Raw genomic sequence first — 12139 nt, 5'->3', positions numbered from 1 at the left:
ACTAAGACTTAAAGGCACAGAGAAACCCTCTAGGCTAAGACTTTAACACCGAATATCAATGAAGTGAGACGAATAAACCCACTAACTGCAGACAGAAAGAGGGCTCCGAATTTTCAGTGAAACAAATAAATAAGTTGATAAATGCAATACTATTTTAACACAGTATTCAATGAAACAATAAAACAAAAAAAAAAATAAAACACAGTACTATATTATAACACTGCAAGTTTATACTTAGCTTGTAAAAACATTGACGTAGGTATGTAACAGCTAACTAAACAGCTCAAGTATGCAGCTATTCTGCAGAAATAATTTCAGAGATAAAGGACTAAGACGTAAAGGCACAGAGAAACCATCTAGGCTAAGACTTTAACACTGAATATCAATGAAGTGAGATGAATAAACCCACTAACTGCAGACAGAGAGGGCTCATAATTTTCAGTGAAACAAATAAATAAGCAGATAAATGCAGTATTATTTTTAACATAATATTCAATGAAACAATAAAACAGAAAAAAAATAAAACGCAGTACTATCTTATAACACTGCAAGTTTCTAATTATCTCAGCTTGTAATAAAGTTGATGTTGGTATGTAACAGCTTACAGAACAGCTCAAGTATGCAGCTATTCAGCAGAAATAATTTCAGAGATAAGGGACTAAGATGTAAAGGCACAGAGAAACCATCTAGGCTAAGACTTCAACAATGAATATCAATGAAGTGAGAGGAATAAACCTACTAACTGCAGACAGAGAGAGGGCTCACAATTTGCAGTGAAACAAATAAATAAACAGATAAATGCAGTAGTATTTTAACACAATTTTCAATGAAATAATAAAACAGTTAACCAAACAGCACAAGTATTCAGCTATTAGGCAGAAATAATTTCAAAGATAAGGAACTAAGACTTAAGGGCATGGAGAAACGCTGTAGGCTAAGACTTCAACACCGAATATCAATGGTGAGAAGAATAAACCCAATAACTGCAGACAGAGAGACAGCTCACAATTTGCAGTGAAACAAATAAATAAACAGATAAATGCAGTAGTATTTTAACACAATATTCAATGAAACAATAAAACAGAAAAAAATACAATGCAGTGCTATCTTATAACACTGCAAGTTTGTACTTAACTCAGCTTGTAATAAAGTTGATTTAGGTATGTAACAGTTAACTAAACAGCTCAAGTATGCAACTATTGAGCAAAAATAATTTCAGAGGTAAGGGACTATAACTTAAAAGCGGAGGGAAACCCTCTAGGCTGAGACTTCAACACCGAATATCAATGAAGTGAGAACATTAAACCCACTAACTGCAGATAGAAAGAGGGCTCACAATTTTCGGTAATAAAAATAAATAAGCAGATAAATGCAGTGCTCTTTTAACACAATATTCAATGAAACAATAAAACAGAAAAATAAAAAGCAGTACTATCTTATAATACTGCAAGTCTGTACTCATCTTAGCTTGTAATAAAGTTGATGTAGGTATGTAACAGCTAAAGAAAAAGCACAAGTATGCAGCTACTCAGAAGAAATAATTTCAAAGATAAGGGACTAAGACTTAAAGGCACAGAGAAATCCTCTAGGCTAAGACTTCAAAATCAAATATCAATGAAGTGAGAGGAATAAACCTACTAACTGCAGACAGAGAGAGTGCTCTCACTTTTAAGTGATAAAATAAATAAGCAGATAAATGCAGTACTATTTTAACACAATATTCAATGAAACAATAAAACAGAAAAAATTAAATGCAGTACTATATTATAACACTGCAAGTTTGTACTTATCTCAGGTTGTAATAAAGTTGATGTAAGTATGTAAAAACTAACCAAACAGCTCAAGTATGCAGCTAGTCAGCAGAAATAATTTCAGATATAATGGACTAAGACTTAAAGGCACAGAGAAACCCTCTAGGCTAAGACTTTAACACCGAATATCAATGAAGTGAGACGAATAAACCCACTAACTGCAGACAGAAAGAGGGCTCCGAATTTTCAGTGAAACAAATAAATAAGTTGATAAATGCAATACTATTTTAACACAGTATTCAATGAAACAATAAAACAAAAAAAAAAATAAAACACAGTACTATATTATAACACTGCAAGTTTATACTTAGCTTGTAAAAACGTTGATGTAGGTATGTAACAGCTTACGAAACAGCTCAAGTATGCAGCTAATCAGAAGAAATAATTTCAGAGATAAAGGACTAAGACGTAAAGGCACAGAGAAACCATCTAGGCTAAGACTTTAACACTGAATATCAATGAAGTGAGATGAATAAACCCACTAACTGCAGACAGAGAGGGCTCATAATTTTCAGTGAAACAAATAAATAAGCAGATAAATGCAGTATTATTTTTAACATAATATTCAATGAAACAATAAAACAGAAAAAAAATAAAACGCAGTACTATCTTATAACACTGCAAGTTTCTAATTATCTCAGCTTGTAATAAAGTTGATGTTGGTATGTAACAGCTTACAGAACAGCTCAAGTATGCAGCTATTCAGCAGAAATAATTTCAGAGATAAGGGACTAAGATGTAAAGGCACAGAGAAACCATCTAGGCTAAGACTTCAACAATGAATATCAATGAAGTGAGAGGAATAAACCTACTAACTGCAGACAGAGAGAGGGCTCACAATTTGCAGTGAAACAAATAAATAAACAGATAAATGCAGTAGTATTTTAACACAATTTTCAATGAAATAATAAAACAGTTAACCAAACAGCACAAGTATTCAGCTATTAGGCAGAAATAATTTCAAAGATAAGGAACTAAGACTTAAGGGCATGGTGAAACGCTGTAGGCTAAGACTTCAACACCGAATATCAATGGTGAGAAGAATAAACCCAATAACTGCAGACAGAGAGACAGCTCACAATTTGCAGTGAAACAAATAAATAAACAGATAAATGCAGTAGTATTTTAACACAATATTCAATGAAACAATAAAACAGAAAAAAATAAAATGCAGTGCTATCTTAAAACACTGCAAGTTTGTACTTACCTCAGCTTGTAATAAAGTTGATTTAGGTATGTAACAGCTAACTAAACAGCTCAAGTATGCAACTATTGAGCAAAAAAAATTTCAGAGGTAAGGGACTATAACTTAAAAGTGGAGGGAAACTCCCTAGGCTGAGACTTCAACACCGAATATTAATGAAGTGAGAACATTAAACCCACTAACTGCAGATAGAAAAAGGGCTCACAATTTTCGGTAATAAAAATAAATAAGCAGATAAATGCAGTGCCATTTTAAGACAATATTCAATGAAACAATAAAACAGAAAAATAAAAAGCAGTACTATCTTATAACACTGCAAGTCTGTACTCATCTTACCTTGTAATAAAGTTGATGTAGGTATGTAACAGCTAAAGAAAAAGCACAAGTATGCAGCTACTCAGAAGAAATAATTTCAAAGATAAGGGACTAAGACTTAAAGGCACAGAGAAATCCTCTAGGCTAAGACTTCAAAATCAAATATCAATGAAGTGAGAGGAATAAACCTACTAACTGCAGACAGAGAGAGGCCTCACAATTTTAAGTGATAAAATAAATAAGCAGATAAATGCAGTACTATTTTAACACAATATTCAATGAAACAATAAAACAGAAAAAAATAAAATGCAGTACTATATTATAACACTGCAAGTTTGTACTTCGCTTGTAAAAACGTTGATGTAGGTATGTAACAGCTAACTTAACAGCTCAAGTATGCAGCTAGTCAGCAGAAATAATTTCAGATATAATGGACTAAGACTTAAAGGCACAGAGAAACCCTCTAGGCTAAGACTTTAACACCGAATATCAATGAAGTGAGACGAATAAACCCACTAACTGCAGACAGAAAGAGGGCTCCGAATTTTCAGTGAAACAAATAAATAAGTTGATAAATGCAATACTATTTTAACACAATATTCAATGAAACAATAAAACAAAAAAAATAAAATGCAGTACTATATTATAACACTGCAAGTTTATACTTAGCTTGTAAAAACGTTGATGTAGGCATGTAACAGCTTACGAAACAGCTCAAGTATGCAGCTATTCAGCAGAAATAATTTCAGAGATAAGGGACTAAGACGTAAAGGCACAGAGAAACCATCTAGGCTAAGACTTCAACAATGAATATCAATGAAGTGAGAGGAATAAACCCAATAACTGCAGACAGAGAGAGCTCATAATTTTCAGTGAAACAAATAAATAAGCAGATAAATGCAGTAGTATTTTAACACAATATTCAATGAAACAATAAAACAGAAAAAAATAAAATGCAGTACTATCTTATAACACTGCAAGTTTGTACTTATCTCAGCTTGTAATAAAGCTGATGTTGGTATGTAACAGCTAACCAAACAGCTCAAGTATGCAGCTATTCAGCAGAAATAATTTCAGAGATAAGGGACTAAGATGTAAAGGCACAGAGAAACCATCTAGGCTAAGACTTCAACAATGAATATCAATGAAGTGAGAGGAATAAACCTACTAACTGCAGACAGAGAGAGGGCTCACAATTTGCAGTGAAACAAATAAATAAACAGATAAATGCAGTAGTATTTTAACACAATATTTAATGAAATAATAAAACAGATAACCAAACAGCACAAGTATTCAGCTATTAGGCAGAAATAATTTCAACTTAAAGGCACAGAGAAGCCCTCTAGCTTAAGACTTCAACACTGAATATCAATGAAGTGAGAAGAATAACTCCACTAGGTGCAGACAGAGAGAGAGCTCACAATTTTCAGTGAAACAAATAAATAAGCAGATAAATGCAGTACTATTTTAACACAATATTCAATGAAACAATAAAACAGAAAAAAAAATGCAGTACTATCTTATAACACTGCAAGTTTGTACTTATCTCAGCTTGTAATAAAGTTGATGTAGGTATGTAACAGCTAACCAAACAGCTCAAGTATGCAGCTATCCAGCAGAAATAATTTCAGAGATAAGGGACTAAGACTTAAAGGCACAGAGAAACCATCTAGGATAAGACTTTAAAACCGAATATCAATGAAGTGAGAAGAATAAACCCACTAACTGCAGACAGAGAGAGAGCTCACAATTTTCAGTGAAACAAATAAATAAGCAGACAAATGCAGTACTCATTTTAACACAATATTCATTGAAACAATAAAACAGAAAAAAATGCAGTACTATATTATAACACTGCCAATCTGTACTTATCTCAGCTTGTAATAAAGTTAATGTAGGTATGTAACAGCTAACCAAACAGCTCAAGTATGCAGCTATTCAGCAGAAATTATTTCAGAGATAAAGGACTAAGACTTAAAGGCAAAGAGAAACTCTCTAGGCTAAGACATCAACAACGAATATCAATGAAGTGAGAAGAATAAACCTACTAAATGCAGACAGAGGAGGGCTGACAATTTTCAGTGAAACAAATAAATAAGCAGATAAATGCAGTACTATTTTAACACAAAATTCAATGAAACAATAAAACAGAAAAAATAAAATGCAGTACTATCTTATAACACTTCAAGTTTGTACTTATCTCAGCTTGTAACAAAGTTGATGTAGATATGTAACAGCTAACCAAACAGCTCATGTATGCAGCTATTCATCAGAAATAATTTCAGAGATAAGGGACTAAGAGTTACAGGCACAGAGAAACCCTTTAGGCTAAGACTTCAACACCGAATATCAATGAAGTGAGAAGAAAAAAACACTAACTTTAGACAGAGAGAGGGCTCAAAATTTTCAGTGAAATGAATAAATAAGCAGATAAATGCCGTACTATTTTAACACAATATTGAATGAAACAATAAAACAGAAAAGATAAAATGCAGTACTATCTTATAACACTGCAAGTTTGTACTTATCTCAACCTGTAATAAAGTTGATGTAGGTATGTAACAGCTAAGCAAAAAGTTCAAGTATACAGCTATTCAGCAGAAATTATTTCAGAGTTAAGGGACTAAGGCGTAAAGTCACAGCGAAATCCTCTAGGCTAAGACTTCAACACCAAATGTCAATGAAGTGAAAGGAGTAAAACCACTCACTGCAGACAGAGGGCTCACATATTTCAGTGAAACAAATCAATAAGCAGATAAATGCAGTGCTATTTGTAACACAATATTCAATGAAAAAATAAAACAGAAAACAGAAAATGTAATACTATCTTATAACACTGCATGTTTGAACTTATCTCAGTTTGTAATAAAGTTGATGTAGGTATGTAACAGCTAACCAAACAGCGCAAGTATCCAGTTATTCAGCAGAAATAATTTCATAGATAAGGGGCACAGAGAAGCCCACTAGGCTAAGACTTCAACACAGAGTATCAATGAAGTGAGAAGAATAAACACACTAAATGCAGACAGAGAGAGAGCTCACACTTTTTAGTTAAAAAAATAAATAAGCAGAAAAATGCATTACTCATTTTAACACAATATTCATTGAAACAATAAAACAGAAAAAATAAAATGCAGTACTATCTTATAACACTGCAAGTTTGTACTTATCTCAGCCTGTAATAAAATTGATGTAGGTATGTAACAGCTAACCAAACAGCTCAAGTATGCAGCTATTCAGAAGAAATAATTTCAAAGATAAGAGACTAAGACTTAAAGGCACAGTGAAACCCTCTAGGTTTAGACTTTAAAATCGAATATCAATGAAGTGAGAAGAATAAACCCACTAACTGGAGACAGAAAGAGGGCTCAGAATTTTCAGTGAAACAAAAAATAAGCAGATAAATGCAGTACTATTTTTAACACAATATTCAATGAAACAATAAAACAGAAAAATAAAATGCAGTAGTATCTTATAACACTGCAAGTTTGTACTTATCTCAGCTTGTAATAAAGTTGATGTAGGTATATAACAGCTAACCAAACAGCTCAAGTATGCAGCTATTCAGCAGAAATAATTTCAGCAATAAGGGAATAAGACGTAAAGGCAAAGAGAAACCCTCTACGCTAAGACTTCAACATCGAACATCAAAGAAGTCAGAAGAATAAACCCACTAACTGCAGACAGAGATAGGGTTCACAATTTTCAGTGAAACAAATAAATACGCAGATAAATGCAGTACTATTTTTAACACAATATTCAATGAAACGATAAAACAGAAAAACTAAAATGCAGTACTATCGTATAACGTTGCAAGTTTGTACTTATCTCAGCTTGTAATAAAGATGATGTAGATATGAAACAGCTAACCAAACAGCTCAAGTATGCAGCTATTCAGCAGAAATAATTTCAGAGATAAGGGACTAAAACTTAAAGGAACAGAGAACCCCAATAGGCTAAGAGTTCAACACCGAATATCAATGAAGTGAGAAGAATAAACCCACTACATGCAGACAGAGAGAGGGCTTACAATTTTCAGTGAAACAAATAAATAAGCAGATAAATGCAGTACTCATTTTAACACAATATTCATTGAAACAATAAACCAGAAAAAGTAAAATGCAGTACTATCTTATAACACTGCAAGTCTGTACTAATCTCAGCCTGTAATAAAGTTGATATAGGTATGTAACAGCTAACCAAACAGCTCAAGTATGCAGCTATCCAGCAGAAATAATTTCAGAGATAAGGGACTAACACATAAAGGCACAGAGAAACCATCTAGGCAAAGACTTCAACACTGAATATCAATGAAGTGAGAGGAATAAACCCACCAACTACAGACAGAGAGAGGGCTCACAATTATTAATGAACAAATAAATAAGCAGATAAATGCAGTACTATTTTTAACACAATATTCAATGAAACAATAAAACAGAAAAAAATGCAGTAGTATATTATAACACTGCAAGTTTGTACTTATCTCAGCTTGTAATAAAGTTGATGTAGGTATATAACAGCTAACCAAACAGCTCAAGTATGCAGCTATTCAGCAGAAATAATTTCAGCGATAAGGGACTAAGACCTAAAGGCACAGAGAAACCCTCTAGGCAAAGACTTCAACACCGAACAGCAATGAAGTCAGAAGAATAAACCCAATAACTGCAGACAGAGATAGGGTTCACAATTTTCAGTGAAACAAATAAATAAGCAGATAAATGCAGTACTATTTTTAACACAATATTCAATGAAACAATAAAACAGAAATAAAATGCAGCACTATATTATAACACTGCAAGTTTGTACTTATCTCAGCTTGTAACAAAGTTGATGAAGATATGTAACAGATAACCAAATAGCTCAAGTATGCAGCTATTCAACAGAAATAATTTCAGAGATAAGGGACTAAGACTTAAAGGCACAGAGAATCCCTCTATGCTAAGACTTCAACACCGAAAATCAATGAAGTGAGAAGAAAAAAAAACACTAACTACAAACAGAGAGAGGGCTCATAACTTTCAGTGAAACAAATAAATAAGCAGATAAATGCAGTACTATTTTAACACAATATTCAATGAAACAATAAAACAGAAAAAAATGCAGTACTATCTTATAACACTGCCAATTTGTACTTATCTCAGCTTGTAATAAAGTTAATGTAGGTATGTAACAGCTAACTAAACAGCTCAAGTATGCAGCTATTCAGCAAAAATAATTTCAGAGATAAAGGACTAAGACTTAAAGGCACAGAGAACCCCTCTAGGCTTAGACATCAACAACGAATATCAATGAAGTGAGAAGAATAAACCTACTAAATGCAGACAGAGGAGGGCTGACAATTTTCAGTGAAACAAATAAATAAGCAGATAAATGCAGTACTATTTTAACACAATATTCAATGAAACAATAAAACAGAAAAAATAAAATGCAGTACTATCTTATAACACTGCAAGTTTGTACTTATCTCAGCTTGTAATAAAGTTGATGTTGATATGTAACAGCTAACCAAACAGCTCACGTATGCAGCTATTCATGAGAAATAATTTCAGAGATAAGGGACTAAGAGTTACAGGCACAGAGAAACCCTCTAGGCTAAGACTTCAACACCGAATATCAATGAAGTGAGAAGAAAAAAACACTAACTGTAGACAGAGAAAGGGCTCAAAATTTTCAGTGAAACGAATAAATAAGCAGATAAATGCCATACTATTTTAACACAATATTGAATGAAACAATAAAACAGAAAAGATAAAATGCAGTACTATCTTATAACACTGCAAGTTTGTACTTATCTCAGCTTGTAATAAAGATGATGTAGGTATGAAATAGCTAACCAAACAGCTTAAGTCTGCAGCTATTCAGCAGAAATAATTTCAGAGATAAGGGACTAAGACTTAAAGGAATAGAGAAACCCTCTAGGCTAAGAGTTCAAAAATGAATATCAATGGAGTCAGAAGAATAAACCCACTAACTGCAGACAGAGAGAGGGCTCCCAATTTTCAGTGAAACAAACAAATAATCCGATAAATTCAGTAGTATTTTTAACACAATATTCAATGAACCAATAAAACAGAAAAAATAAAATGCAGTACTATCTTATAACACTGCAAGCTTGTACTTATCTCTGCTTGTAATAAAGTTGATGTTGGGATGTAACAGCTAACCAAACAGCTCAAGTATGCAGTTATTCAGCAGAAATAATTTCAGAGATAAGGGACTAAGACTTAAAGGCACAGAGAAACCCTCTAGGCTAAGACTTCAACACTGAATATCAATGAAGTGAGAAGAATAAACCCACTAACTGCAGACAGAGAGAGGGCTCACAATTTCCAGTGAAACAAATAAACAAGCAGATAAATGCAGTACTATTTTAAACACAATATTCAATAAAACAATAAAACAGAAAAAATAAAATGCAGTACAACCTTATAACACTGCAAGTTTGTATTTATCTCAGCTTGCAATAAAGTTGATGTAGGTATATAACAGCTAACCAAACAGCTCATGTATGCAGCTATTCAGCAGAAATAATTTCAGAGATGAGGGACTAAAACTTAAAGGCACAGAGAAACCCTCTAGGCTAAAACTTCAACACCGAATGTGAATGAAGTGAGAAGTATAAACCCACTAACTGCAGACAGAGAGAGGGCTCACAGTTTCAGTGAAACAAATAAATAAGCAGATAAATGCAGTACAATTTTTAACACAATATTCAATGAAACAATAAAACTGAAAACAGAAAATATAGTACTATCAAAAACACTGCAAGTTTGTACTTATCACAGTTTGTAATAAAGGGTATGTAGGTATGTAACAGCTAACCAAACAGCACAAGTATCTAGCTATTCAGCAGAAATAATTTCATAGATAAGGGACTAAGTCTTAAAGGCACAGAGAAGACCTCTTGCCAAAGCCTTCAACAACGAATATCAATGAAATGAGACGAATAAACCCACTAACTGCAGATAGAGAGAGGGCTCACAATTTTCAGTGAAACAAATAAATAAGCAGATAAATGCAGTACTATTTTTAACACAATATTCAATGAAACAATAAAACAGAAAAAAATAAAATGCAGTACTATCTTATAACACTGCAAGTTTGTACTTATCTCAGCATGTAATAAAGTTGATGTAGTTATGTAACAGCTAACCAAACAGCTCAAGTATGCAGCTATCCAGCACAAATAATTTCAGAGATAAGGGACTAAGACTTAAAGGCACAGAGAAACCATCTAAGCTAAGAATTCAACAACGAATATCAATGAAGTGAGAGGAATAAACCCACTAACTGCAGACAGAGAGAGGGCTCACAAAATTCAGAGAAAGAAACAAATAAGCAGATAAATGCAGTACTATTTTAACACAATATTCAATGAAACAATAAAACAGAAAAATAAAATGCAGTACTGTCTTATAACACTGCAAGTCTGTAATTGTCTCAGCTTGTAATAAAGTTGATGTAGGTATGTAACAGTTAACCAAACAGCACAAGTATGCAGTTATTCAGCAGAAATAATTTCAGAGATAAGGGACTAAGACTTAAAGGCACAGAGAAACCCTCTAGGCTAAGACTTCAACACTGAATATCAATGAAGTGAGAACATGAAACCCACTAAGTGCAGATAGAGAGAGGGCTCACAATTTTCGGTAATACAAATAAATAAGCAGATAAATGCAGTACTATTTTTAACACAATATTCAATGAAACAATAAAACAGAAAAAAATAAAATGCAGTACTATCTTATAACACTGCAAGTTTGTACTTATCTCAGCATGTAATAAAGTTGATATAGTTATGTAACAGCTAACCAAACAGCTCAAGTATGCAGCTATCCAGCACAAATAATTTCAGAGATAAGGGACTAAGACTTAAAGGCACAGAGAAACCATCTAAGCTAAGAATTCAACAACAAATATCAATGAAGTAAGAGGAATAAACCCACTAACTGCAGACAGAGAGAGGGCTCACAAAATTCAGAGAAAGAAACAAATAAGCAGATAAATGCAGTACTATTTTAACACAATATTCAATGAAACAATAAAACAGAAAAATAAAATGCAATACTGTCTTATAACACTGCAAGTTTGTAATTGTCTCAGCTTGTAATAAAGTTGATGTAGGTATGTAACAGTTAACCGAACAGCACAAGTATGCAGCTATTCAGCAGAAATAATTTCAAAGATAAGGGACTAAGACTTAAAGGCACAGAGAAACCCTCTAGGCTAAGACTTCAACACCGAATATCAATGAAGTGAGAAGAATAAACCCAATAACTGCAGACAGAGAGACAGCTCACAATTTGCAGTGAAACAAATAAATAAACAGATAAATGCAGTAGTATTTTAACACAATATTCAATGAAACAATAAAACAGAAAAAAATAAAATGCAGTGCTATCTTATAACACTGCAAGTTTGTACTTAACTCAGCTTGTAATAAAGTTGATTTAGGTATGTAACAGCTAACTAAACAGCTCAAGTATGCAACTATTGAGCAAAAATAATTTCAGAGGTAAGGGACTATAACTTAAATGTGGAGGGAAACCCTCTAGGCTGAGACTTCAACACCGAATATCAATGAAGTGAGAACATTAAACCCACTAACTGCAGATAGAAAGAGGGCTCACAATTTTCGGTAATAAAAATAAATAAGCAGATAAATGCAGTACTATTTTAACACAATATTCAATGAAACAATAAAACAGAAAAATAAAAAGCAGTACTATCTTATAATACTGCAAGTCTGTACTCATCTTAGCTTGTAATAAAGTTGATGTAGGTATGTAACAGCTAAAGAAAAAGCACA

Source organism: Protopterus annectens, chromosome 1.part2 (assembly GCF_019279795.1).
Source record: "Protopterus annectens isolate FY-2018-M chromosome 1.part2, PAN1.0, whole genome shotgun sequence".
Taxonomy (NCBI): Eukaryota; Metazoa; Chordata; order Ceratodontiformes; family Protopteridae; genus Protopterus; species Protopterus annectens.
This window is presented reverse-complemented; position numbering follows the sequence as displayed.